This window comes from Eretmochelys imbricata, chromosome 2, assembly GCF_965152235.1.
Source record: "Eretmochelys imbricata isolate rEreImb1 chromosome 2, rEreImb1.hap1, whole genome shotgun sequence".
NCBI lineage: Eukaryota > Metazoa > Chordata > Testudines > Cheloniidae > Eretmochelys > Eretmochelys imbricata.
In genome coordinates this window covers 26,974,881-27,002,502 of record NC_135573.1, presented here as the reverse complement: position 1 = coordinate 27,002,502, position 27,622 = coordinate 26,974,881, and positions in this window count along the sequence as shown.

The following is a 27,622-nucleotide window of genomic DNA, read 5'->3' as shown; positions in this document are numbered from 1 at the left end:
ATTTCCCCTCAAAATCCCTCAGTTGAGCAAAGCTTTTCTTAATTGCTTTAATATGCTGCGTTCCGAGATGTGAGGAACTGATCCATAGTGACAGCTACGTTTAGCTTCCCCCTTTTCCTGGCGGCTTGGAGGCCCAGTTGGCACCATGGTGTCAGCACTTCCCAAGTCATCTGCAATGAGCAGGAGCTTTTCACCCACACAGCGCTCCTCCTGTCAGTCTCACTCCACTAGTCCAAGGCAAGTGAGGAAGCTAGGAGGTTAAAGCCAAAGGTTTAAGCAGGCTCTGGCTGAGGTCCATACTAGGCCATTGGAACTGACTGTACATGTGTGAAAGAGATTGTACTTGTGTGAAAGACCACCAGGTAATAATGCCAGAATAGTCTCACTACTCTGGCTCATTTTCACTAATGGATTAAAAGGCGAGCAAGCGGTCTAAAGCAATCAGTTCCAGGGAAGTTCCCTGGCAGGCATGCCCGTCAGTGATACAGCAACCTACGAGTCTGATGGGCCAAGGATGGACCCACAGTCCCAGGCATTATTTTGACCACAGTTAGTCAAAAGTCTGGGTGGGGGTGCTAGAGAGAGAGGTAGGGGAGAGAGGGGAGACACCAAGGATTTTTAATTCCATTTCTCCATGTACATTTGCTGGTTTGCTTTGATACAGCTGTGAGAGTCTCTCTCTGGGCCACTGGAGTCCCTCTGATCGCTCGGGCTCTGTATCCAGCGCATTCTTGCATGCATTTGACATGCTGCACTGTTTACCAGATTCAATGCCCTTGCTCGAGGCAGCCTGCAATAGCATTAGCGGATACCATTATTATTACAGGGAGTTTGTGTTTATTCATTATTCATTATTATTATTATTATTTTACTTCCTGCCCTTGGTTAGAGTGAGCTAGGGAAGCAGCATTTTAATCTCACCTAGGACAAGGGAAAGGGTTAATCAGTCCTTACTGCCCACCTCTAATCATCCCCCACTGATACCTACTGCAACCTCTTCCCTTAGAGAGAGAGATGTGTGTGCCGCACGTCAGAGACAGAACCCGGACCTCCCCGGCCCAAACCACCAGCCTCTGCCCTCTGTGTTAAAGACACACCTCCAGTAGTTGTCACCAACGTTTTCATTTTCTTGCGGGCTGAACACAAAAGCGTGGCAGGATCACACACATCAGCAAATCTGACATCCCACACAGCAGAGGACAGTGGGCCATCCGGGAGCAGTGTAAGCAGTCCTGCACTTCGAGCCTCTCCATCTTTACTATGCTAATCATAAAGCTGACCTCTACCAGAATAAACATTGCCCTTTTACCCAAGGCACCATGCAGTTTATTACACCTAAATTAAGTAGCAGAACGTCACTGAAGTATGTGGCAAAAATGGAAATTATATAACAATTTATGGGAGCATGGCTGGGAAACTCTGTATTGCAACTGTGTGTTCCTCCCCACAGATATTTTGCCCCCTCCTGCCAATTGCTACCCCAGCTCTCTCACTCCAGTCAGCTGCAGTCTTGCCCTCATCTAGGGTGACCAGATGTCCTGTTTTTTGGGACTTTTTCTTATATAGGAGTCTATTACCCCCTACCCCCTGTTCCTTTTTTTCACAGTTGCTATCTGGTTACCCTACCCTCATCTCCCTTCCTATCTAGCACTCCATTGTAGGGGAGTGGTTTAGAAGTTTCTGTGCCCTTCCTTCACCCTGGCATGAAGAGTAAAACTCGGCAGTTACCCCCCCACACACACACCCCAAAAGCTGAGAGATGGGGCAGGGAGTGCTTGGGGCCACTTTTGTCCTTGGTCTGGCAGGTTTCTCCTTTTAAGGGTTGTGGGACAAAGCTACTGAACTCCCTCTAGAGAAGAGACAGATAAGCAGGAGAAAGGCAGGAGTGTAGGACAATGAGGCATTATACAGCATAGTTGGGAAGTTGAGAAAAGTAAATTATGCAGCCATTTGCATAGCTGGTTGACTGCACTATACACAGGGCCCTGCCTTCAGCTTTGCCTGACCAACAAGGAGGCCCCCATGTAATGAGCCAGAATGATTCTTCTACATCCCTGGGCACACTGACACCACCAACATAGTTTCTCCGTGAGCCACAGGTATGTTTTTCCACCGCCTGACTGGCTGCTGCTGTTTATTCGAAGAATTTCTAAAAAGGTTCCTGAACCTAGGGGCCAAAATCATTGCCAGCATCATTCTTTATTAAAAGTAACAACAGAAAGGTATTGAAAATCATGAGCGTTTGGAAACATACTGAATCCTTTATGGGAGAAATAATCTAATAGACAAGCTGTTGTTAATTTACAGCCTTAATTTTCAGACACACTTCTTGAGTCAAAAGTACTTCCTGTTTTATAATTCCTATAGGGACACAGGTGGCCCAGATCACAGTATACCTATACTGTACATTAAAATCTATGTCGGACTTTGCTTAAACATTTCTGAAATCTCAAGTTTATGTCTAGACTATTTTAATCAGCTAAATGTCATAATAAGCCATATGCTGGTCTTGATAGGTTACATACACCAGCCCTGCTCATAAAGCATCAAAAGGTGTTTTTAAAAAGGAGTCTGTGTTTGCTTTACCAGGAAAATGGTGCTTTTAGTCTGTCATATCAAACATGCTGGCAAAGTGAAAAGGACCTGACGTAACTACTGGGAAAATGACTGTTGTGAAGCTGGGAGATTGTTCGCTCTGAGCCACTGTTAAATGTCAGGTGTACGGAGCAAGTAGCTGGTTTCTGCCTGTGACTCCTCCTGCTGACTGAACTATGGAGGTAGAAGCTTGCCCCGTTGCAGAACGATTTTCAGGGGAGGTTTCCTGCCCTCTCTGTTACTTATTTTCACTGTTGCAGAATGCCAGTCTTAAGCAGATGGTTCTTTTCCCCTGGAAGCCAATGTATAAGGCCCAAGGGTCTGATCTTTTGGAATAAGGCACATGTGTCTTTGGATGCTTCTCACCTCTAAGGCTTCTTAAGTTACTGAGGGTTTGTCTACACAGTGAGTTGGTGCGCGGCAAGCCAGGGTGTAAATCTACAGTGCCCTAGCTTAATGCACACAAATATACCCTGTAGAACCTGCTACAGCACGATAAAAGTTCTGGATTACCGTATGTTCTGTGGCCTCTCTGATCACTGGCAGCAAAGCTTGTTCCCTTGCCATGCTGCGATTGGCTTCTCAATGACAGACCCTCATGTGTGTCTCCCCCAGTGGGACTGTGTGTTTAGAGACCAAGTAGCTCTGATTGTGGTGGTAACGCAGAAGGATTGAACCTCAAGGGCCAGAATGTGCTCCCTTCCCGGGTACCCCAGAGTACCCATCCTTGCTCCTAACAAATCTCCAAGTCAGAGGACAAAAGAAACCCTTGTTGATGAAGGCATCCGATGAAGTGAGCTGTAGCTCACAAAAGCTTATGCTCAAATAAATTTGTTAGTCTCTAAGGTGCCACAAGTCCTCCTTTCCTTGTTGTATCCTCATTCTGCAGAGAATCTACTAGAGCACACTGCAAAATGTGGTATGCAGTGCAGAGACAAAACCTATCTCTGACTTCAGGGAAGAAAACAGGTTTTTTAATATATAGCGTTGTCAACGTCTTCGCTACAGAACACAAATCACTGGTGATACTTGTGAAATCGTTACCTGATCTCCTTCCAGGAGCCCCTTTTTGCCAGCAGTAAATACATCAGAGTTGTTTTTATTTCCACAGGAGTCTACTGCAGAGCAAGTATAGTAATTGTCAAGCCATGCAAACACACAGAGCCATCAAAAAAAACCCAAACCGACCCCTTTAATATCCTTGCTGAGTAGAGAGAGGAAGTAAAAGTCACGACTCTCTTTGGATGCTCAGAATGAAACTCCAGATTTTAACGGTTTCCCTAGCTGTGCATAGTAATGTAATTGTGTCTGTGTTCTGCCTAAACCCTCCAGCTCATCTGAACATAGAAATCTAGTTTGAAATGCCAGCTAGTTTTTTCCCCTTTTTCCCTGATCATCTGCGGTCAGATACTTTAGAGAAGAACAGTCATTTTCAATTACTGTGAGCCAGATACACAGCTGATGTAAATCAATGTAGCTTCATTGAAGCTGCTGTGCTGATTTACACCACCTGAGGATATGACCCCCTGTATTTTCAGCTTTGGTCCCAAAATATAATTAATAATTCTCCTGGCTCACATTCATGTTTCCTCAAATAGCCACAAATGGTCACTTGTCTGTTAAGAAACCTCTCTCCCCTCTAGTTTCCTTTTCACATCCCTGGAGCTTCAAATTCACACAGACCAATGGGCCATATATCACTGCAGCATCCGTTAATCCAATGTCTTCCATTCCAGCTGCATTACGTGTTATTGCCTGAATCAGCCATCACAGCTCTCCCTGCTACCAACCAATTCTTGCCCTCAGATTTGCTACTGAGAGAAAGCAGGAAGGATTGGTCCCTTGACAGGTTCATGGAAGATAGGTTCGTCAATGGCTATTAGCCAGGATGGACAGGGATGGTGTCCCTAGCCTCTGTTTGCCAGAAGCTGGGAATGGGCGACAGGGGATGGATCACTTGGTGATTACCTGTTCTGTTCTTTCCCTCTGGGGCACCTGACGTTGGCCATTGTTGGTAGACAGGATACTGGGCTAGATGGACCTTTGGTCTGACCCAGTACGGCCGTTCTTATGTTAAGCAACTGGGTAGCAGTGTCGGCTGGAAAGGGCTTGCTCCAGCACAGCCACCCCTTTCAGCTGACTCCTACAGGGTGAGATGCAGAGAGGATTAGTGGGTGGCAAATTTTGGGGTCCAACTCGTTAGACGCGTGAGAGTAAGGGGCAAAGGACTGTAACTTGCACCATGCAGTAGAGGCCAAATGTAGCTGTTACACCAATGCAAATGTAGATTCTCACACCGTTGGAGTTGGCAGAATTACTGGCTATTTATACTGGAATGAGGGAAGAAAAAAATTGATTCAGTAACTCCTGAGTTTTAATCCCAGCTCTAACACTGATGTCCCTTCTGGCCCTAGACCTCATCTTTGCCATTGGTGAAGCAGGGATTGTACTACTTGCATAGTGGCATTGTTGTGAAGATTAGTAAATTAACATGAGGAAAAGCCACTTTGAAAACGAAAGGCTACCATCTTCCATGAGAGGAGAGACTAAAAAGATGAGGGTTGTTCGGCTTAGAAAAGAGACCACTAAGGGGGGATGTGAGAGATATGATAGGATAGAGGTCTATAAAATCATGAATGCTGTGGAAAAAGTGAATAGACTAGGATTATTTAATCTTTCCCACAATACAAAAACCAGAGGTCACCCAATGAAATTAACAGGCAGCAGGTTTTATACAAAGGGAGGTATTTTTTCCACACAATGCACAGTTGACTTGTGGAACTCTTTGCCATGGGATGTTGTGATGGTGAAAAGTATAATGGGTTCAGAAAAGAACTAGATAAGTTCATGGTGATAGGTCCATCAATTGCTATTAGCCATTGCTCAGGGCACATTAAACCTCTTACTGCCAGAAGCCAGGAGGGGAAAATGGGGGGTGTATCACTCCAACTGTCCTGTTCTGTACAATTCCCCTGAAGCTGTGATACTGGCCACTGCCTGAGACAGGATACTGGGCTAGATGGATGATTGCTCTGAGCCACTATGGCCATTCTTATTTCCTCTGTCATCTAGGCTCACTACACTGGTCTGATCTCAGGTCAGCGGGAGTTGAGCATGCACAGGATTTTTGAGGCTCAAACCACAATTTTTGCCATTCACATCAATGAGAGAAGGATCAAGCCCAAAGGCCATAACTTGGTAGGTACTCAGCACCTCTCAGCACTCAATCTAAAGGTTATGAACAGAGCAGGTCAGAATTTTCATCAACACTATTTTTAACCCCCCCAAAATTGTAAATATTGTCATTTTTTTATTACAAAAATTGGTTATGCTTTTTGAAATCTGAATTATTACTTTTAAACATCTGAGTTTCCTTAATGAAAATGTTTAACACTTTTTTTCCTGTTTCAGGTTTGAACTGAACAAAAATTAATTGGATTTTTTTAAATTTTCCAGAAAATAATTGCCATTTTTGACCAGCTCTAGTTATAAAAATATGGTACCTTCCAGCAAAGATGGACAGCAGGTGGTGTGCAGGTAATAGTACCCCTATGATTCATAGATACCGCTATAGGGAGAAGATTTCTGATACTAGCAGGCTCTTAAATTTAGCAGACAAGGCTCTGACAAGATCCAATGGGTGGAAGTTGAGTCAGCAAAGTTCAAACTGGAATAAGGTGCATATTTTTTAGCAGTGAGGAAAATCAACCCTTGGAACAGCCTGCCAATGGATGTGGTGGATCGTACATCATCTGGAGCCTGGATCTCTTTCGAAAAGCCGTGCTCACGTTCAAACATCAGTTGTTGCATTGGGTGCACTTTTTACTGGGTAAAACTTCAGTGAACACTCCCAAGGCCTCGCTTGCTTTTGAAAATAAGACTCTGGTTCCTGAGTAATTTAGCAGTTTTTGAAAATGTTACCGTAAATGATCAGAGTGGTCTCTCTTCTCTGGCCTTAACATCTACGAGTTTATGAATTATTATTTGCTCACTTCAGAAGTGAGTTGCTACTTATCAGCAAAATCTGAGTTTCAGTGTCCATTACTCTAAGCTAAGTACTGGCAAAACTCTGACTGAAATAAAACAGTGTGTGTGTGTGGGGGGGGGGTGCTCATGTCCATTGATATGAGGATGCTAGGAAGAGTAAACAAACATTAATAGATGGGTGAGAGGTACCAAATCCTTGCAAGTACAGCCACAATGTTTCCAATTCCCAACACAGTATGAAGTTCTCTTATTAGTGAAGAGTTAAAGATGAGATGTAAAATGAGGGAGCAAAGCCAAGAAGGCAGCAGAGAGGCCATGCTGGGAGGTCTGAGGGCCATCAGCTTTGATAGTGGTGGAGGACAATAAGATCACTGTAAGAAACATTTGTAAAGTGTCCTGACCAACTAGAGTAGCTTGTTAGGATCTGGCACATTTCCACGTATCTAACAACCAATGACCCAGAACAGAAACAATCAGGAATGCATGCAGTACAGCCTCTAACCAATACAGCAATTTCATAGAAATGTATAAAAAACAACCTGGTCTTACCTGGATCAGAAGACTGTTTATTCCGAGCTCCCTGCACCAACAGCAAACATTTTAAATAACCAACTAATTTACAAAAAATATCATTTACAAAGTCTGAAGACAAAAGAGGGGGGAAATACATTGATGAACTGGGCATAAGAGACATAGATATTAGAGCTTCGTGAAAACTTTTGCACAGCTGGTTCACCCAAAAATGCCAGTTGGGCCAATCCAGAACTATTCACGAATTTCACGTAAATTCACCAAATAGTTTTGGCCAAATAATGTTTTTTCCAGGAGTTAGATGCCCCTCACAAAAGAGGAGGAGGATGTTGCAGGGGAGTGATGGTGGTGGTTCTTCGTATAGTTAATTTTAAAATGCGCCAAGGAGCAGCTAAAGCAGATGCGCGACTCTTTTGCCATTGAAGTGTGGCTCGCAAGGTCCCCCTCCCCATTTTCCACCTACCAGACTGAGGGGGGGGAGCTGAGGACTTCTGCCTTGCAGTGGGATGGTGGGGTAGGGGCTTCTGTCCAGCGGGGAGGGGGGTCTCGGGGCTTCAGCAGGAGTGGGGCTGAAACCCCAAGCTCCAGTTCCCGGGGAGGTGTGTCCCAACTCTCAAACTTCTGAAGATTTCCATATGCGGCTCAGAGGGCCAGTAAATTTGGCCACCCCAATCTAGGAAAGGGAATGCATGTATAAACTGAAAGTAAACCAATCCACCAACCATGAAATTCAAAAAATGCAGATTAAAAAAGAGCAGTAAGGAATGCTACATATTCTCAAAAAATCACTTTAAGGTTTGTAACACACAAAACGCAACCAGTGATCACAGTACAATCATCTTGCCTCGTCTCTTTCCATCTTTTGAAACAGCAGCAGCAATGTTTAAAATGCACTACACGCCCTGAACGTTTTCACAGGTAGGGTTGTGCTCAGTGGCAGGGTAGCCAGTTTATCATGTTAGTCAATTACTAACAAAACAAAACATATTTACTCAAAAGATCAGGTATTACAGACTATTGACCATCTTTGAAAATTGCCTTGATTGAGCAGAATGAGCCTAAAGGCCCAATTCTGTATTCCTTGCACCGCTAGATTTCTCTTTGAAGTCAATGGGAGTTTGCATATCAGGCCTTAAATCAGTCAAACTTATTTTTATACCTAACAAGAGGTGGTGGGTGGGTGGGAGGGAGTGTGCTTTAATTACTCCATCGTGAGTTTATTTATTTATTTTTTATCAAACAGAAATGCACTGTAAACTCTTTAAAGCAGAGAATGGTTTTTACTCTATATTTGTACATTGCCTAGCACACCTGTTGGCCCCAATCTGATTGCAGTGATATAATTAACAACAACAATGCTGCAAAGTCAAGAGGAGAATGAACAATGGAGATTGAGCTACCTTACTTTATAGCTTTCCTGGGGATGCTCCTGTCATAAACATACAACTAAGGGTAGCATAAAATCCCTCCTTTACCTGTAAGGGGTAAAGAACCTCAAATAACCTGGTTGGCACCTGACCAAAAGGACCAATAAGGGAAGATGATCCTTTCAAATCTGTGGGGAGAGGTTTTTGTTTATGCTCTCTGTGTGTTCCCTCTTCAGACAAAGCGAGAGACAAAGCAGGTGATCCAGCTCCTACTGAAATGATACATCTGCAATTATAGAAAGTGTACGTAATAGCAAGGAAATGCATTAGATTATCTTTTGTTTTAGCTTGTGAATTTTCCCTATGCTAAGAGGGAGGTTTATTCCTGGGGGTTTTTTTTGTAACTTTGAAGTTTTGCCTAGAGGGGAATCCTCTGTGTTTTAAATCTTATTACCCTGTAAAATTACCTTCCATCCTGATTTTACAGAGGTGCTTCTTTTACTTTTTTCTTTATAATAAAGTTCTGCTTTTAAGAACCTGATTGGTTTTTAGTGTCCTAAAAACCCAAGGGTCTGGTCTGTGCTCACCTTTTTTACCTATTTGGTTGGTAGATTATTCTCAAGTCTCCCCAGGAAAGGGGGTGAAGGGGCTTGGGGGGATATTTTGGGGGAAACAGGAACTCCAAGTGGTCCTTTTCCTGAATCTTTGTCTAGCTTACTTGGTGGTGGCAGCAATACAGTCCAAGGACAAGAAAGGATTTATGCCTTGCGGAAGTTTTTAACCTAAATTGGTAGAAATAAGCTTAGGGGGTCTTTCATGGGGGTCCCCATATCTGTACCCCAGAGTTCGGAGTGGGGAGGGAACCTTGACAGCTCCCCAGTGAGGACTGCTGTGTATTGGAGGGACAGCATGCAGGAAACTTACTGGTGCTGTATCTGTCTGATAGCAAACTAGACAATTTCAGCATCCAGTGATGTCAATCTGGTACCTTTCACTTTAAAAACACATTTTAAAAAGAAAATAATATTGGAACAAATCTTTAGTGATTTAACAACATCCTGGGTGTCACTATGCTGCATGATATGGCCACAGAGAACTTCAAGGAGAGAGAAGGGATAGAACTGAGACCAACCTGCTCCAGAAAAGCACAAATCCCTACTGCTTGAAATAAAGGAGGATCTCCATTAATTCTTCAATTTATTTGGTTAGTCTCTAAGGTGCCACTAGTACTCCTTTTCTTTTTGCGAATACAGACTAACACAGCTGCTCCTCTGAAACCTGTCATTAATTCTTAGTAGCAGGAGGATATAAAGAAGAGTAGTTCTGATGCTATCCATTAGAGGGCAATAATACATACATACATTTGTCAGTTCATTGCAATATTTAAATCATTCCACACTAAAGGCCTGCAGCTTATGTCCAAAGCTCAATAAATCAAGGTTAAGGGTGTTACCTTGTCCTTTAACTCAAGATGCTGTGCAGTTTTATTTCTGCAATCTGATTAAGAAGGGAGTGTCACACTTGTAATTTCCTGGTTTCAGTTACTTTAAACCAGATTCATCATTATTTAAATGTATTTTTTTTAATCTAAATTAAAAACTTAGTTTAATGCAGAGCAACTGTAAGTAACGGGTGCTGGAAAGCTTCAATTTTTTCACACAAAATGGTAAATGCACACAGATTAAAACCTTGGGTACAATGTCTGAACTCATTTAGGGCACTACAAATAAATTTAAACCTATATAGAGGTTTAAATTTATCATCCATATAGATATATGTGGCTGGAGACTATTTAATAATAAACTTGGGTAACTGCAAAATAAATCATATAGGACTGTATAGAAAGAATTTCCACTTTGGTTGCCTATCTTAATCAAAATGCTTGGAACAGATTGTATGGTTTAAGGGACTGGTTATGGCACATGGGTCCTTCAGCTTCTATAGTTCAAAGCAGTTGAGGTCTATAAGTAAGTAACAAATCATCGAGTTTGTGTGAAATGGGTCACTGGTATCTCTCCAGCTCCCACTGAAGTCAATGATAAGATCCCCAATAATCTAAAAAGAGCAGGATCTGTAGGAGAAGTATATCTACTTTACAAAAACTAGTAGCATAATTTGTCACTGCTTAGCAGCAGACATGGGCAGAATTTGGGTCCTAATCCAAATTTCTCCAAAAAGTCTGAAGAGGTTTGGATCTGATAGTCTGCTTCAGCCCCATCTAGTCAGCAATCTTAGCAAGGAAGCCAGGGACTAAACACTACTCTTCCAAGCACCTGCTAGGCATGGGTTGTGACACATTGGCAGGGATGTCTGAGGAAGCTTGCACTGATACAGATTCTATTCTGTGAGCAGAGAAAAGGTTCCACTTTCTAGTCTCGTCAATCCAATGCCTTTTACAAGCACCAAACCATTCACACACAGAGAGAAATGTCTCTGTGCAATGCTGGGGATGCCGCAGGGAAATGCTGGAGCATTTCCAGGAGAATAGAATGTTGTTTAATAATAGCTAAAAAACTGGAACCAGAGACTACTAATTACTAATCTAGTAATAAAATAAAAGGTGAAAGGACCACATTATTTATATCTTCTGCATCCTAACACTGCCTAAAAAAAAGTATTACAAAAAACAATTTTTCACACGAACAGTTATTTTTGCAGAAACATCTAATTCACTACAAGCGTTTAGAAATATTGCCATTCACTGTTGTAAATTATTAGGCATGCACATTTGGTTGATTGATATGTTTTATTTGTAAATCAGTCTTCTCTCCTTTAAAGGTAGTGCCAATCTGTGATTAGGAAGGTAACAATGTTGCTTTTCATAAAGGAAGAAGCCAGAATAGCACCATCATTCAGATGGAGAAACTTGGAATCCAGAGTTTTTAATACCCCCTTTGTATAAAGAAAATCTATGCTCACTTTTTGGACATCAAATTACTAGTGGGCTACCCGTTCCTCCCTATTTGGAGGTACCATCCAGAAGCGTCAGACAAGTTTTCTCAGAACCAAGAAAGTCAGCTAGTAATGATGTGGGGTTATGGGGAGAAAGGTATATAAACTTGCTTCAGCCTGGGACCTACAGTAGATCATATTGCACTGGGAGGAATGAAATAAAAATCCCAGCAGCCGAGTTTATTTGGAAATGTACCAAACTGTCTCAGTATACCAACCAGGCACATCATATGGAACAATATGACTGTTTCCTACTGCAGTATATGGGGTGTTTTATAGATGCTAGAAAATCAGAGTGCTCTTAGTTTGACATTGTAAACACAATATACTGTAATATCATTGGAAGACTACCTGTTAACTTACTTGTCCTGAAATTAAGTGCAGAAATTAAAGTGTACAGAACTACCCACAGTTTCCCCTGAACACAGACGCTTAGGAAAATATCACTTGCATACAATTTAGAAAGAAACAAAAATGGTTTTGTAATGGCAGAAGCGTGTTTTGACTAATTTATTGGTACTGTTTACATCTTTCCAGAAACCTTATAGTGCTGAAAAGAGAATATCGAAAAATGGCACCTTCTTACTCTGCAGATCTGCTCCCTGCATGTAAATCTAGAGTGGCTTCTGCCTACTTCAGAGATTAAAGTACATTTTTAACTGCATTTTACTCTTCTTGGTTCTGCAAAGCCAGAAGAACTAATGCTGAATAACCTGGATGCTAGACCATCTTGTGTAGAACTGTTTACCAACTTCAGATGAGTTAAACCTGAATAAACTCATTGACAGCGATGGAGATGCACCAGGGGGCGGGTGTCTAGAATCCAAAAAGTATGTGTTAAAAGCTGTCTATGCTAGAGGCAATACTGTAGCCGAAATCGGGTTAACACTGCCCACAATGTCAACAATGACCTTTTGTCCTTGTGAAGACAAGGCTAGTAAGGGCAAGTTTCCAGATAAGAGGCTTGCACAGATATAAGTAGTGCCCTGAGAGTGTCATCAGGCAGATTCTTAAAATGTATGGTCTTGAGTTACAGTCCGCACACACAGCTACCACCACCAGACACTTGAATGGCACCTAAAGCAAGGTTGACCTGAGTGGCTGCCAGATTATGCCCTTATTTGGCCTACACAAGATTTATTACTGGTAATTATGCACAAAATGGAAATAATCGAGTTTGGCCAGGGTGAATACAGAAGCTTGGCAAAATCGGGGTGGGGGCAGGAGGGGAGGAATCTTTCCCCTTGTAAACTGAGTACACTTGCTATAGAATCACTGAAAAATAATTAACATAGAGGCCCCAACTTGCAGTTCTTAGGGAATCAAAGGAGAACTGCACTTTAATACATTTCCCTTGCTTAGATCACACATGGATGTTGCCATGCCTGTCCATTATGAATTGTATCTGCTGAGTCATTCCTGCCATTGATATTTTACCATGTAGCACATCTGATAGCCAGGAGGCAGGGATTATTTCAATCCAGTGATAATGAAGGGCAATCATTAAAAGGTGTTGAAAACAAATTAATGAGATTTTACATAAAACACTTCCTGCTTACATTTCCTTAGCTCAGTTTCTTTTATTCTGGAGCATGAACCCCCTGGGTCACCACAGAGGAGGCTGAACCAAAACCAAATGAAGGAGAAGGTTGCTAAAATGTTCAATACAATTTACAATGCTTTAAAAAATGGGCACACAGTAGAAGCGATGATGTGTCCCTTTAAATCCACAATATTATTGTAATCTGAGAATCCCAGATACTGGGTCCAGAGTGCTGGAGGAATGTAATGGAGCATCCCTTTAAGGCAGGGTTTCCTAAACGTTTGGAGCGGAAAAGCTAAGGAGTGACGGAGCAGCCAGAACTGGATAAGATTGCAATAGCATCACATACCTTATTGCCCAGAAAATGGGGAAAGGGATGGGCTGGCATAGTGACAAAAATGCATTTCAGAGGACAGTTCTAATGAAACACTGATAAAGTGTGATCTTGGACAAGTCACTTCACTTCTCTTTGCCTCAGTTTCTCCATCTGTAAAACAGAGGTGATAACACTGACCATCTCGCAGGGGTGCCATGACGTTCAATTGTTTGTGAAGCACTTTGCAATTATATTGCACTCGTGTCTTCCTGTTATCAACTATGTAGCTAATATGAACAAGAACTGACCTTTCAATGGCTTCTCAGTCCATCGTGGTCTGAGTGCACAGATGCTTGCTTTCCTAAGTTATCACCAGCTTCTATATTCTGCTTTGATCTCTGTCTTTTTGATTATAAACGCCTCAGACTGGAAAGCATGGGTAACATTTTCACGTTTCAGAGATTTTAGAGCCAGAACAGCCCTTTATGATCATCTAGTCTGACTCCTGCATAACACAGACCATAAAACCTCAACCAATGGTCTCTGCATGACTCCTTAATTTCTGTTTAAGCAATAGCATCTCTTTTAGAAAGATATCCAGTCCTGATTGAAAGGTTCCAAGACCCTATCTAAATTACCCCGATTGTTCATGGTTAAAATTGCCTAAGTGACTTAGAAGCCTAAGTCCCATTTTCAATAGCGTCTTAGGCACTTAGGAGCAAGTCTCATTGAAACATTGTAGGCCCTAATTGCCCAAGACACTTCTGAAAATGGCAGTTAGGTACTTATGAGGCTTTTCCTTTCGGTCTTTCTTTTCTGGTACAGTGAGTACACTGTTAGCATGTCATAAATAATAAACAATCAGGACAAACTCTCATTGGCTTAGATCATTCAGTGAGGCACTGTTTTTAACAACTTCTGAAACCTGCTTTTTCCAGATTGATCCTTTCAGGTGTGCTGCACAAACTGCAGCTATACACTTCAAAGCTTGAGTGACTGCTGGACTGCAGACACGAGCAGTGGCAGGTAATGTGTGTAGCGAAGGGTCAATCTCCCAAAGTTTGCATTTGTACCTGTTTATCCATCCCCAGAATGTACCACTCGTCAGCTGCTGTTTTACTTCAGATGAGTTGAAAGCAGATGCTGTTAGAGACAACGTCCATAGCACAATTGTTATTACTTCCCTTTAATTTCATCATCCCCATTTGGGGATTTTTTCTGCTACATGCTATGGTAGAAGGGCATAGTATTGATGAGAAGATTGGTGGTCTAAATCCAGGCATTCATTTTTCCAGTTACCAGATTATACAGGTTAGCCACTTCCCACTATGTTTTTAGAGGCACCCATGATTAACACTGCATTTTAAAATTCCAGCTTCCCTCTCTTCTACAAGCAGGTGTTTTGCAAAATTCCCATGGTGCTTTAATGGGAGTCAGATTGCCAGCTTCAAAAACAAATTTCTGTATTCGCCATCTGCACTGCAGCCTGTTTGTGAAGTGTTACTGAGCAGAGCTGGGGTAAGTAGATACACATCAAATAGTAGTAAACTAGAGGAACTGACCACATGGTCACAGCTGGAAGAGGTATGTGGTCTCACTTAATAAAAACGGAGAAAATACTTGTAGCTATATTGGCCTTAAGAATATGGACAAGGTAGGTAGTGTGATATCATTTATGTGACCAACTAGGGTTTCTTTACTAGGATGGGTATATGCTATACTTGGAGCCTTATTTTCCAAAGGTCTGACACACACATGCATGTGGACTGTCTAGCAGATGTAGATAATAAGCATTTTCATATGCAAAGCTGATCTGTCCACATTTGCAGGTGTAAATTGTATCATTGGCAGACGTATGTGATGAAGTGATGAGACTCTCACCCACACGTGTAGACGATGAGACAAAGAGCAGACAGGGTTCAGGGCCTCATTTAAAACAACGCTGTGCTGTCTTCTTTGAGAAACTGGGTGTTCTCATTGGGATAAGCAACATATTGTAAATGTGCTTGCATATTTCTGTGCATGGGCAAGTTTATTGGAAATCCATGAGTATGGGCATCACTGCACTGTCTAGGGTTACAGGCAGGCAAGAAGGTATTTATGCAATATAAAATCAGAGAATCATGGGCCTGAAAGGGACCTCGAGAGGTCTTCTAGTCCAGTCCTTGCACCAACGGCAGGATTAAGTATTGTCTAGACCATCCCTGACAGGTTTGTCTAACCTGCCCTTTAAAATCTCCAGTGATGGTGATTCCACAACCTCCCTAGACAATTTATTCCAGTACTTAACCACCCTGACAGTTAGGAAGTTTTTCCTAATGTCCAGCCTAAACCTCCCTTGCTGCAATTTAAGCCCATTGCTTCTTGTCCTATCCTCAGAAGTTGAGAACAATTTTTCTCCCTCCTCGCTGCAAAAACATTTCATGTACTTGAAAACTCTCATTGCCTCCCTCAGTCTTCTCTTCTCCAGACAAAACAAACCCATTTTTTTCAAACCTTCTCTCATAGGTCATGTTTTCTAGGCCTTAAATAATTTTTTGTTGCTCGTCATAGAATCATAGAATATCAGGGTTGGAAGAGACCTCAGGAGGCCATCCAGTCCAACCCCTGCTCAAAGCAGGACCAATCCCCAACTAAATCATCCCAGCCAGGGCTTTGTCAAGCCTGACCTTAAAAACCTCCAAGGAAGGAGATTCCACCACCTCCCTAGGTAATGCATTCCAGTGTTTCACCACCCTCCTAGTGAAAAAGTTTTTCCTAATATCCAACCTAAACCTCCCCCACTGCAACTTGAGACCATTACTCCTTGTTCTGTCATCTGCTACCACTGAAAACAGTCTAGATCCATCCTCTTTGGAACCCCCTTTCAGGTAGTTGAAAGCAGCTATCAAATCCCCCCTCATTCTTCTCTTCCGCAGACTAAACAATCCCAGTTCCCTCAGCCTCTCCTCATAAGTCATGTTTTCCAGTCCCCTAATCATTTTTGTTGCCCTCCACTGGACTCTTTCCAATTTTTTCATGTCCTTCTTGTAGCGTGGGGCCCAAAACTGGACACAGATGACTCCATTTGAGGCCTCATCAATGTCGAATAGAGGGGAAGGATCACATCCCTCAATCTGCTGGTGATGCCCCTACTTATACATCCCAAAATGCCATTGGCCTTCTTGACAACAAGGGCACACTGTTGACTCATATCCAGCTTCTCGTCCACTGTAACCCCTAGGTCCTTTTCTGCAGAACTACTACCTAGCAATTCGGTCCCTAGTCTGTAGCGGTGCATGGGATTCTTCCGTCCTAAGTGCAGGACTCTGCACTTGTCCTTGTTGAAGCTCATCAGATTTCTTTTGGCCCAATCCTCCAATTTGTCTAGGTCCTCTGTATCCTATCCCTACCCTCAAGCATATCTACCTCTCCTCCCAGTTTAGTGTCATCTGAAAACTTGCTGAGGGTGCAATCCATGCCATCTTCTAGATCATTAATGAAGATATTGAACAAAACTGGTCTCAGGACTGACCCTTGGGGCACTCCACTTGATACCAGCTGCCAACTAGACATGGAGCCATTGATCACTACCCGTTGAGCCTGACAATCTAGCCAGCTTTCTATCCACCTTATAGTCCATTCATCCAGCCCATAGTTCTTTAAATTGCTGGCAAGAATACTGTGGGAGACCATGTCAAAAGTTTTGCTAAAGCAAGGAATAACACATCCACTGCTTTCCCCTCATCCACAGAGACAGTTATCTCATCATAGAAGGCAATTAGATTAGTCGGGCATGACTTTCCCTTGGTGAATCCATGCTGACTGTTCCTGATCACTTTCCTCTCCTCTAAGTGCTTCAGAATTGATTCCTTGAGGACCTGCTCCATGATTTTTCTAGGGACTGAGGTGAGGCTGACTGGCCTGTAGTTCCCCGGATCCTCCTCCTTCCCTTTTTTAAAGATGGTCACTACATTAGCCTTTTTCCAGTCGTGCGGGACTTCCCCCGATTGCCATGAGTTTTCAAAGATAATGGCCAATGGCTCTGCAATCACATCCACCAACTCCTTTAGCACTCTCGGTTGCAGTGCATCCAGCCCCATGGACTTGTGCACGTCCAGCTTTTCTAAATAGTCCCGAACCACTTCTTTCTCCACAGAGGGCTGGTCACCTCCTCCCCATGCTGTGCTGCCCAGTGCAGCAGTCTGGGAGCTGACCTTGTTCGTGAAGACAGAGGCAAAAAAAGCATTGAGTACATTAGCTTTTCCACATCCTCTGTCACTAGGTTGCCTCCCTCATTCAGTAAGGGGCCCACACTTTCCTTGAGTTTTTTCTTGTTGCTAACATACCTGAAGAAACCCTTCTTGTTACTCTTAACATCTCTTGCTAGCTGCAGCTCCAGGTGCGATTTGGCCCTCCTGATTTCACTCTCGCATACCAGAGGAATATTTTTATAGTCTTCCCTGGTCATTTGTCCAATCTTCCACTTCTTGTAAGCTTCTTTTTTGTGTTTAAGATCAGCAAGGATTTCACTGTGAAGCCAAGCTGGTCGCCTGCCATATTTACTATTCTTTCTACACATCAGGATGGTTTGTCCCTGTAACCTCAACAAGGATTCTTTAAAATACAGCCAGCTCTCCTGGACTCCTTTCCCTCTCATGTCATTTTCCCAGGGAATCCTGCTCATCAGTTCCCTGAGGGAGTCAAAGTCTGCTTTTCTGAAGTCCAGGGTCCGTATTCTGCTGCTCTCCTTTCTTCCATGTCAGGATCCTGAACTCGACCATCTCATGGTCACTGCCTCCCAGGTTCCCATCCACTTTTGCTTACCCTACTAATTCTTCCCGGTTTGTGAGCAGCAGTCAAGAAATACTCTGCCCCTAGTTGGTTCCTCCAGCACTTGCACCAGGAAATTGTCCCCGACACTTTCCAAAAACTTCCTGGATTGTCTGTGCACCGCTGTATTGTTCTCCCTGCAGATATCAGAGTGATTGAAGTCTCCCATGAGAACCAGGGCCTGGGAACTAGTAACTTCCATGAGTTGCCAGAAGAAAGCCTCGTCCACCTCATCCCCCTGGTCCGGTGGTCTATAGCAGACTCCCACCACAACATCACCCTTGTTGCTTACACTTCTAAACTTAATCCAGAGACTCTCAGGTTTTTCTGCAGTTTCATACTTGAGCTCTGAGCAGTCATACTGCACCCTTGCATACAATGCAACTTCCCCATCTTTTCTGCCCTGCCTGTCCTTCTTGAACAGTTTACATCCATCCATGACAGTACTCCAGTCATGTGAGTTATCCCACCAAGTCTCTGTTATTCCAATCACATCACAATTCCTTGACTGTGCCAGGACTTCCAGTTCTCCCTGCTTGTTTTCCAGGCTTCTTGCATTTTTGTTTACAGGCACTTAAGTTAACTCGCTGATCATCCCTCTTTCTCAGTATGAGGCAGGAGCCCTCCCCTCTTGTGCGCTCCTGCTTGTGCTTCCTCCCAGTATCCCACTTCCCCACTTACCTCAGGGTTTTGGTCTCCTTCCCCCAGTGAACCTAGTTTAAAGCCCTCCTCACTAGGTTAGCCAGCCTGCTTGCGAAGATGCTCTTCCCTCTCTTCGTTAGGTGGAGCCTGTCTCTGCCTAGCACTCCTCCTTCTTGGAACACCATCCCATGGTCAAAGAATCCAAAGCCTTCTCTCCGACACCTCCTGCATAGCCATTCGTTGACTTCCATGATTCGACGGTCTCTACCCAGGCCTTTTCCTTCCACGGGGAGGATGGACGAGAACACCACTTGCACCTCAAATTCCTTTATCCTTCTTCCCAGAGCCACGTAGTCTACAGCGATCCACTGAAGGTCATTCTTGGCAGTATCATCGGTGCCCACATGGAGAAGCAGGAAGGGGTAGCGATCCAAGGGCTTGATGAGTCTTGGCAATCTCTCTGTCACATTGTGAATCCTAGCTCCTGGCAAGCAGCAGACTTCTCGGTTTTCCCGGTCGGGGCAGCAGACAGATGACTCAGTCCCCCAGGAGGGAGTCCTCGACCACCACCACCTGCCTCCTCCTCTTGGGAGCGGTGGTCGTGGAACCCCCAACCCTAGGACAGGGCATCTCGTGCCTTCCAATCGGCGGAGTCTCTTTCTGTTCCCTTCCCTCAGATGTATCATCTAGTTCACTCTCCAAATTAGTACCTGTGGAGAGAACATGAAAACAGTTGCTTACCTGTATTTTCCCTGCTGGTACATGGATGCTCCCCTTTCTTCTTCTGGAGGTCACATGCTGCCAAATTTCTTCATCGTCCTCCTGTCCCCGCTGCGCAGCCTGCTCTGAATCTTCAGAACGTTGTGTCCATAGAAGCATATCCTGACGTCTGTCCAGAAAATCTTCAGTTTCTCTTATGCAACGCAGGGTCGATACCTGTTGCTCCAGACCTTGAACCTTCTCTTCCAATATGGAGACTAGCTTGCACTTTGTACAGACAAAGTCACTTCTGTCCTGTGGAAGAAAGACAAACATGGCACATCCAGTGCAGGTCGCAACAGCTGAACGCTCCCCATCCATATTACCTTCCTTCTACAAACTTCCTCAGGAGTTGTAGTAACTACTTAGAGAAGCCGGCGAGATGTAAGCCTCAGTGGGCTCTCCCTGGGCGAACTCCCAGGCAAACTCCTTCTGTTAGCCTCTCTGCTGTTCGCGGCTCAGCTGGTTTGCAGCTGCACTCCCAATTCACACTTTTCAAACCACCAGTCAAGCACATGGTCAAACTGTCCCCACAACAGACACTCAGATACTCACCAACACAGCCTCCTTCATGCAGCCCTTAGCGTACCTCCTCTCAGGAAGATCCCAGGCAAACTCCCTCTGTTAGCCTCTCTGCTGTTCGCTGCTTAGCTGGTTCTTCTCTGGACTTTCTTCAGTTTGTCCAAATCTTTCCTGAAATGTGTCACCCAGAACTAGACACAATACTCCAGCTGAGGCCTAATCAGCACAGAGTAGAACGGAAGAATTACTTCTTGTGTCTTGCTTACAAAACACTCCTGCTAATACATCCCAGAAAGTTTGCTTTTTTTGAAATATTACACTGTTCACTCACATTTAGCTTGTGATCCATTAGGATCGCTAGCTCCCTTTCTGCAGTACTCCTTTGTAGGCAGTCATTTCCCTTTTTTGTATGTCTGCAGCTGATAGTTCTTCCTTAAGTGGAGTACTTTGCATTTGTCCTTATTGAATTTCATCCTTTTTACTTCACACCATTTCTCCAGTTTGTCCAGATCATTTTGAATTTAATCCTCCAAAGTACTTGCAACTCCTCCCAGCTTGGTATCGTCCGCAAACTTTATAAATGTAGTGGCACATCACACATCTATGTATCCAATAATTACTGGTTCTATAGGGAAGCAAAAAAGACTGCCCTATTTACTCCTCTGCTACGTCCAACATCACACAGAGTAGGACTCTCTCAGTCACTGAAGTTAGGCATCTAAATCAAAAGTCACCTGATTTTCACTTCTACTGTCCACTGATTTTAAAGCAACCCCCATTGGTTTGCAGAAACAACGCTGGGTCTAATAATTGACCAGTATGCAAGCACTGACCATTGTTATGAAATACACCTAAAGCCACATCTGTATATTGTCAAACGTTTGTTTCCTTTAAGATAAAGACAGCAACTACAACAGGGGCAGCTGAAAACCAACTGAAGGACTGGAGCTAACAGTCCTCTGGGTAAATTTTTAATGATTATTATGAAAGGGATGGAGCCATCATTTTCATTGAGGGGTTCCCTTGCCTGTATAATTTGATTTCTCACTGGTTTGCCAGAATTTTGACTCTCAAGTCATTCTGCAAGGCCCACCTGTTACTCCCCCACCCCCCCCGGCCCTGCTTTTCCTGAGGGCTGTTGGAATGTAAATGGGAAAGGATGGTCTGCAGAGAGGGTAGGTTTGGGAATGAATTGGGAGCATTTTATGCTTTGGACACTGGCTGCCTCTGTTATTCTGTAGCTTGTCCATGTGCCCAAAGCACAAGATGGACATGTGTCTATTAAGCTGAAATAAACAAAACATTTTGCATGATGTTTGAAGGCTGCGAGTTTCCTTAAGTGGGTGAATCCTTAAATTCAGTCTCTATTTAAGATGCAGTGAATGCCTCATGTTAGTTGCCTATGGTACTGAGTGCCCTCAATTCCCATTAATTAAAAACAGCAGTAGAGGGTGCTCAGCACCTTAATGGTCCATTTTAATGCATAATGCGTAAAAATAAGGGTGGTTATGGCTATGTAAATGACAAGGGCACAAGTTAAAGATGCCCTGGATAGGTCATTATTTCAATCCCAACTCTTAGCTGCAACAGTGAGAGTTCACAACTGCTATAGTCTCATTAGGAGCGCTCTCTGAATGCATTAATAGTCCTTAATAGCAGTTCATACACATTAGCTCAGATAATTACATATTAATACTCAACCACACATGCTAACAAAATAGAGTGAATTTTAAATATTTCTGCTGATCTAGTGCAGTGTTCATTTACCATGAGGCCTAAACACTGCCCTCATCCAAAGTGGGACTGTTGTAAGGTGGTGTTAAGATATAGCAAACCTTCAGACTCTCATACAGGACACAGTAAGTGGGCTTATTTGTTTTTGTCAACAGTCTGACCAGCAAGGGCATTCTGAAATCTCTGTTTACAGCTCTCCAGCAGGGGAGAACGTGGGTGATCATTAATGGGGCTGCTTTAACCCTAGATCAAGTCTTGTCTTCCTTCAACCTTATGTTCAGTAAACACTGCTCCTTCTCTACTCTGTTTCCACACCCCCTCTTTCTGAGCACCACCACATCTCCCGCAACATTATCCAGCTAACCTTCATCATCAAACCGTTCCGTGACTTCGAATCCATTGATGTCCATGATGTTTCTGCCCACTCTCAGCTCACTCCATGCCGCTGTCTACTCTGCTGATTGATATAAAATCCACATCCATTCTGGCCAAACCCAAGGGCCTTGACTCCATCTCCATCCTCTTTCAACACTCTGTTGACCCCATCCCCACTTCTTTGAATCTAGTTTGCACAGAGCTTTCACCACTCCATCCTCTCCTGCTACTTTTCCCACAACTTATTCAGTCCCTCATTTGGTGGGCTCTGCTCCTCTCATTTTCTGTTCTGTCTCTTCTCCCTTTCCACACTCTCTCTGAGAATCTCTGCCCACAGTTTCAAATATCAGCTTCATGCCGAGAATTCAGATCTCCCCTCTTTCCACTTCTGACTGGTCTCCTTCCCTTTAATCCTTTATCTCAGCATGGTCAAAATGGAACTGTCTCACTCTCCTTCAAATGCTCCTTATGCCCTCTGTTCCTGTCATTGTTGACAACATAATCTTCCTTGCCATGAAAAATCATACCTAGGAGTAGCCTTCGACTCCTCCCCTTTCTTGTCCCACACATGAAGGCCAAGATTTTCAAGTGACGACGCTTTTGGGTGTCTTCATTTTGTGGAGGGTGCTCAGCATTTTTTGAAAACCGGGTATCTTTAAGGTATCTTGAGTTGGGTCCTGTGACGCTCGCAGTGTCTGTGCTGTGCAGCTTTGGTTCAGAGCCCTGACACCAGCAGTAGGCTCACAGCACAACAGCCTCACCTCCAGCAGGCTGGTGACTCCTTGCACCAGGACATCAACCCCTCATATTCTCCCCTCAAAAACATCTCTCTCTGCAGTGCTCAGCCCCTCTAACTGTAGTACTCCCCAGACCGTATCAAGTTCCCTGCTCCTTGAAAGAGACAGTACACAGCAACTTATTTAACTGGGGTTGACAAATTCTCCACTTCAATCAAAGCACTGAGTGGATTTATGGCAAAGGTAAAACAGGCTTATTAACAAAAGGATGTATTAACAACAAGCAATACCAACTGCTAGGAATAAGGATAGAAATGGTTACAAACAAAAGTAAAAACATGCTTCTGAGGCTAAAATTCATCTTAAACTAGAGTCTTTTGTTCAAAGAAGTTTTTCCCCACCACAATCATTCTTCCAGCGTGGCTGGGCCATTCTTCACCCACGATCCGACACAAGGAGCAAAAATCCTTGGTATTTTCGTGTAAGGGAAAGGTTGCGGAAGATTGGCGAGGAGCTAAGTGGTGGACTGAGTACGTGACTGGATGTAAGCGGAGGATGCAGGCAGTTTCAATGAACTTTGTCCAACAGACCCTGCCAAAAGATATTGTAGCATAGCTCAGCATATTTTTGCCTGTAAACAAGTTAGTTTATGTAATGAGCATAAATCATACATATAAGAATGTAACCAGCTGTTGACCCCATGTAACTCCGAGATAAGCGCGGAGAATATAGCACCGCAGAGGACTCCCCCCCAGCGGAGTCCTGCCTGGTCATCTGTCCCGAGCGGCCAGAGTCCCCTGCAGTCCCTCTGTGCATCCTAGGGGCTCCCCGCGCAGATTGGAGTGTAAATTCTTCCTTCCTTCCTTCAATAAACCGTAGTTTACTATTCTTAGGCCTGAATGTCCTCCTTTCGCTGGTATCTTCCCCCCGGCCCTTGCGGGCACACTTTGACTCCTCAGGTAAAGGATAAATATAGGGTTCTCTCTCCTTTTTATAGTCCAATAAACCTTTGAAATGTAGTCTTTGAAAAGTAAGCTCAGATAAAGTCTCTCTCCCCTGTTGGGATGTAGACACCATACTGCCTCTTCCCAGCTTATTAGGTTGATAGCTTTGTTTGCCTTCTAAGTACATGTACCTTCATTGTCACTATCTGAGGACCAGGTTGGTCAGACAACCAAATATACATTTCTTTGTCTAGGGCAGACATGGCATACGCCAGAGGTAGTCAATTTTTTTTTTGTCAAGGTCCAAATTTCTTGGTCAAGGTATAGTCAAGATCCAGACTCCAGAGAAAATAATAAAAAATTAATAATAATGATAAGAAATAAATAAAAAGATGTCAAGGTCCATTCAGAAGCATCTGGTGGTCCAGATTTGGCCTGCGCCCCCTGCCCATCATTTCTCCTTTTCACATTGGCCCCTCTCTTGTCCTCTCTTGATTTAGAGGTTCTCTCTCCTTTCCAAACACATCTGCCAGTCCTCCTGCCTAAGTCCATTTACAACTCACTCTCTCTAGCACAGGCCTGATTCCTTTGAACACTCCACTTCTCTAGGCTTCTACATTCAGCAATGAAATGCTGACTATTACTGGATTTTCCAAAGTGATGGCTAACTGAACAGAAGAAAGGGGTGACCTAGCAGCAGTTTCAAGCATTTGTAATAGTAAACAAGAAATCAGCTGGTGAGGCCAAAAAATCTTCCTGCAAACGCCCCTGAAAATTCCCTGCTGACCTGACCTTAGCTAGCCAATGCACACCTTGTGGAGCTTGGATGGGGAAAGGTGAGAGCAGTCACCTTATAGACATGTGTAAGAGGTATTTATTATCTGGAGACCCGCAGAATTCTTTCAAAGGGACAAATAAGGCCATCAATTATCATATCATGGCGGCAAAAGGACCATTACACATGAAATAAGCAACTCTGTCTTTAATGAGTTTGTAACCCTAGATTTATTGTCTCATCACCGCACACAGGACTTCAGGTGTGGAGCTCCCATTAGTACTAATAGGATGTGCACAGTTAAAGCCCCACACACTGAGATGAGAATGGAGTCACTAGAATCAGTGATGGGCAAGCTTCAAAAAAGTTCAGATGTTCAGCTCAGCTTCCTAAAATGGGGATGCTCATTTGAAGCTAAGCTGAACCTAGTCCATCCTGCAGCTTCATCCTCTCTCCCTCTTCTCCCAACTTGCAAACGAATTCTCTTGAGGATTGGTATGTGTGTGTATGGCCTCTCATGTAGTGACTTTTCAGTTCAGATGCCACCCCCACTGCCGTCCCAACCCTTCCTGGGGTGTCAGGAAGGCATGTCTCTGAAGATGGATTCAGAAAATTCCTTCATTTGACCCACTGCTTTCAAACTTAACGGTAGTCAGACTTCCCCACAACAACCCCAGAGTGCACTGCCAGAAGATGCAATAATATCCCACCTTTCTTCTGGCATGTTGCGTGGATGGAAAGCATAGAGGCAGAGGACCAACCTCTGCTCTCAGCTACACCATCAAAAGTCCACAGTGAGTTACTCTGGAATGACACCAGTATGACAAAGTAGAATGAGACTGTTCTTCTTATCACCGGTAAAACTCCAGAGAGCTGATGAAAAAGGTAAAGCAGCACTGAGTTACTCTGAATCACCAAGAGGTGAAAATGTGGCCTGATGCATACAAAAAGCAGAACAAGCAATATCAGCCTTTCGAATTGGAGATGTGTCACTGGCAGACAAGAGCACAGAATACTGGATGAGTAAGTGATACACTGTATGCTTCTTGTTTAGCTCCTATTCAAACAGCAGCATCCAGGTTATCATCACTTTTAAAGGGCAGCAGTTTGTATGATGCTGTCCTGTTTTTCGGCAAACAGCTGCAAGTCAATATTTTTTGAAAAGCTTTTCTGTCAGCCAATGACATCTACTCAGACCTCAATAATGCAACAGCAAATGTAGGGGGCAAAGAAATAAATTGCAGAGTTTGCAAGTGGGAGTACAATGATAAAACATTAACTATTAATATAACTTAACATAATATCGAATGCTCTCCCAAGAATTATAATTTTTCAGATATATGTCGCATTCAGAAACATGAAATTGAGCTCTCCATCACACAAAATTTCTTTCCATAGTATTAGAAATATAATTCTCATGAAACAGGAAGCCATGGGGACTTGTGTATTCTTAATATATTTAAAGGTTTTTAAAAGTTACAGTGAGATTAACTGGAACCAGCAAATGTGTGGTGTTTCAGAGTTAAGACTAACACTCCATCCTTCAAGCTGATCACTTTGCCTAGTCCTTTGGCATTGCCATGCTGGTGTTAACGTAGATCACGTAGATTTCAGTTGTGTAAAGTCCAATAACATAGATGTGAAATCATGTTCAGTTGGAATTCGGTAGAAGTTTTGCCTAGGACTTCAATGGCAGCAGTTTTAGGTCCTAGAACCTGAATTTTCATAGAAATGAAAGAGGCGGAAGACCTATTAGGAAATCTAATCAATCTAATCCAACCTCTGACAGCACAGGAATATTTTCTACAAGATCAAGGTTATTAAAGGCAGAGCAGGTAGCACTACTTATTTTTATGGTTGCCTTTTGCAAGATTCTTACAGCTGCTTGTCACTTCACTGATCTAACCATTCAGGCTGAAATTTCCCATGCCAGGCGCCCGCCTAAGGCTGATATTTATTTATGGGAAGTTTCAACTCATATGATTCAGCCATTTCCAAGTGTGAGATTAAAGATAAATACATTGCTTTGCCTATGATACAAATTCTTTCAGTGGTTTCACTGGGAAACTTTAGCGCTTCCATGTTTTGGAGCGAAGGCTTGAAATTTGGCAGGGAGATCACCCAGGTCTCAGGAATGTTCCTTTTGCTGTCACTGTGAAAAGCTACCTGCCTTTGACTAATTTATGAGCCTCTGAATAATCTCAAGAAGAAAGAGGAGTACTTGTGGCACCTTAGATTGAGCATAAGCTTTTGTGGGCTAAAACCCACTTCATCGTATGCATATAGTGTAAAATACAGTAGGAAGATAGATACACACACACACACACACAACATGAAAAAATGGGTGTTGCCCTACTCACATTAACGAGAGTGATCAATTAAGGTGAGTAGGGCAACACCCATTTTTTCATGTTCTCTGTGTATTTTCCACTGCATGCATCCGATGAAGTGGGTTTTAGCCCACGAAAGCTTATGCTCAAATAAATTTGTTCGTCTCTAAGGTGCCACAAGTCCTCCTCGTTCTTTTTGCTTTTACAGACTAACACGGCTACCACTCTGAAACCTGAATAATCTCAGTTTGCGCATGTCAGCAGAGTATTGTTAGAGTTTGGCAGCTAAATTCTCTGAAGATTCTGGCTGTGCTGATTGGACAGATCAGTGAACAAGTGATGGTTTTTCACTTCTAGGTCACTGTTCTATTCCAGTCTGTTATTTTTTCAATTGTCTTAATATATGCAGATATACAAACTTTTGTGATGTGGGCCTTGAGTCTTTCAAAAAGCCTTCAAAGTACTAACTTGATTTACAGCTTGCTGGAAACGAAATTCTCTCCATCACTTTTATTGAGGTATTGAAGATGAAATCACTCCCACAGAATGTTGAAAGTAATGTGCACTGTGGTAGAACACTAAATCACATTGCTCAAATATAGAAGAAATATTTAGTCAAAGGCCTAGTGTGTCACACTGTATTTAAGCGATACCACTGTAGATGAGTTTGGGATGGATTAATAAATTGAAGAACTTGGTGC